This window comes from Heterodontus francisci, chromosome 21 (assembly GCF_036365525.1).
Source record: "Heterodontus francisci isolate sHetFra1 chromosome 21, sHetFra1.hap1, whole genome shotgun sequence".
In the NCBI taxonomy this organism is placed as follows: Eukaryota; Metazoa; Chordata; class Chondrichthyes; order Heterodontiformes; family Heterodontidae; genus Heterodontus; species Heterodontus francisci.
In genome coordinates, this window is record NC_090391.1 from 47,341,446 (window position 1) to 47,344,559 (window position 3,114).

Genomic DNA, 3,114 nt, shown 5'->3' on the forward strand with positions numbered 1-3,114 from the left:
CTACCTTTCCACTAAACGCCACCTCTCACTCTGAAACATGTAATGTCGATAGGGTCCAAGGTGTTTGGAGTTCTGACCTTAGCGTCACGGATCAGGTCATTGACCCACTTCCTGAACTGGATCCTTGTCCTGGGTGTGACTCCACGGCTGCTGAACTCTCCACTATCTCCAGCCAGCCTTGCTTGCTCAGGGGTCCTCCTCCCATCCCTGAGGAAGTGAACCTCCCCCATTTTCCTTGCAGCCTGGAGGAGTACATGCAGGGAGGCATCACTAAACCATGCAGGCACCCGGTGTCTTCCTCCAACGATGGTCGCTGAAGGTTCGCATTCAGCTCCATACTTAACCATCAGCAGACACAGCAGAACATGTCCCTGGGCAGCAGAACCTGTCATAGAGTCATAGAGTTACACAGCACATAAACAGGCCCTTCGGTCCATCGTGTCTGTGCTGGCCATCCAGCACACAACTATTCTAAACCCATATTCCTGCACTTGGCCCGTAGCCCTGTATGCTATGGCATTTCAAGTGCTCATCAAAATACTTATTAAAAGTTCTGAGGGTTCCTGCCTCCACACCTCTTCAGGCAGTACGTTCCAGATTCCAACCACCCACTGGGTGCAAAAATGTTCCCTCAAATCTCCCCTAAACCTCTTGCCCCTTGCTCTAAATCTATGCCCTCTGGTTATTAACACATCCGCTAAGGGGAAAACGATGTGTATTCCTATCTACACTGTACACTTCATAATTGTGTATACCTCAATCATGTCCCCTCTCAGCCTTCTCTGCTCCAAGGAAAACAATCCTATCCTGTCCTGGGGCAACAGAACGGGCCCTGGGGTACCAGTGACTGCAGAACGGTTGCTGGGGCAGGGGAACAGGTCCTGGGGCAGCACAGGGAGTAGTGTGTATCCTGGGGCAGCAGAGGGAGCTGAGAGGGTCCTGGGGCAGCAGAGGGAGCAGAGCGGTTCCTGGCATAGCAGAGTCAGCAGAACAGGTCTTGGGGTCGCAGAACGGAATCTGATTAGTGGAGCAGGTTCTGGGGCAGTAGAAAGGGTCTTGTGGCAGCACAACTGGTCCTCGGGATGCAGAGGGAGCAAAACGGCCCCTGGGACAGCAGAACCTGTCCTGGGGCAGCAAAATGTGTGCTGGGGCAGCAGAGGGAACAGAACGAGTCCCGGGGTAGCAGAGACAGCAGACCATGTCCTGGGGCACTGGAATCTGTCCTGGGACAGTGAACCTGGTCCTGGGGCAGCAGGATGGGTCCTGGGGCAGCAGAACGGGTCTTGGGGCAACAGAACGGGTCCTGCGACAGCAGAGGTAGCAGATGTGGTCTTGGGGCAGCAGAGGGCTCTCAGGAAACCACTCAGGAAGCAGTGAATGCAAGGCTGACAGCTCTTTAAATCGGAGTCAGCACCTGAAAATTCATCAGATGATGATGCCATTGGCGCCTCGTTCCCCACCCTGAGTCCTTGATTGCACGAGCTCCACACCTCCCCTTCCGTAACTGGCCAGATGCCACATGATCGGGGTTTGATAATTGCATTTCGCTAGTGTGGCGACATCACCCATTTCTACTGCCATGTCCAAGAGCTGCACCGTTAATTTAAAACTCAGCCCATGGGGTTAAGAGTGGAAAATCCCCCCTCTGATTGTCTCTCCTTCCAATGAAGGAGACACCAAATTACAACTGACAAAACCCGGGATTGTATCCTTGTTCTTCAATCTTGTGTTCTCCTAACTAAGCTATTCTAACCTCACTGTGAGCTCATCTTATTGGAGGCAATTATAACTCCAGGCGGAATTTCCCTGCCCACTCATTCCTCACTTCAGGGAAATGGGACCCAACCAGATCTCGGAGCTCAGATTATGTTAGTATCCTGCTCTTGATATCTTAATATTAGCTTGAGCTTGAGACACTTGTAAGCAGGTTTACGGACAAATTCTTCTCTCATCTCTTCTCACACATTGCTTTGCTCTCTCTCATTTACTGGTTATTCTTTACAATCCAGAAAGGGTTAGGAATGAGATCTTACCCCCAATCCCTTTGCACACAGACACCCGTCTGTTACTCTGTTTGATCCAAGAGGCCACTCAATAAATTACATTCTTTATGAACACAGAAAGATCTTTCACCTTGTTATGGAAAATAAGAGAAGAGTAGGCCATTTGGCACTTCAAGCCTGCTCCCCCATTCATTACGATCATGGCTGATCATCCAACTCAGTAGCCTGTTCCGGCTTTCGCCCCATACCCTTTGATCACTTTCGACCCAAGTGCTATATCTAACTCCTTTTTGAAAATATTCAATGTTTTGGCCTCAACTGCTTTCTGTGGTTGCGAATTCCACAGGCTCACCATTCTCTGGGTGAAGAAATTTCCCCTCATCTAAGTCGTGAAAGGTTTATCCACTATCCTTAGACTATGACCCCTGGTTCGGGACTCCCCCACATTCGGAAACATCCTTCCTGCATCTACCCTGTCACGTCCTGTCAGAAGTTTTCAGGTTTCTATCAGAATCCCTCCTCACTCTTCTGAACTCCGGCGAATATAATCTCAACAAACAAACAAAGAACAAAGAACAGCACAGCACAGCAACAGGCCATTCGGCCCTCCAAGCCTTCGACGATCTTGATGCCTGCCTAAAGTAACACCTTCTGCACTTCCGGGGCCCATATCCCTCTATTCCCTTCCTATTCATGTATTTGTCAAGATGTCTCTACAACGTCGCTATCGTAGCTGCTTCCACCACGTCCCCTGGCAGTAGGTTCCAGGCACTCACCACCCTCTGTGTAAAAAACTTGCCTCGCACATCCCCTCTAAACTTTGCCCCTCGCACCTTAAACCTGTGTCCCCTAGTAACTGACTCTTCCACCCTGGGAAAAAGCATCTGACTATCCACTCTGTCCATGCTGCTCACAACTTTGTAAACATCTATCATGTCGCCCTCCACCTCCGTCGTTCCAGTGAAAACAATTCGAGTTTTTCCTACATCTCCTCATAGCTGCTGCCCTCCAGACCAGGCAATATTCTGATAAACCTCCTCTGTACCATCCCCAAAGCCTCCACGTCCTTCTGGTAGTGTGGCGACCAGAATTGCACGCAATATTCTAAGTG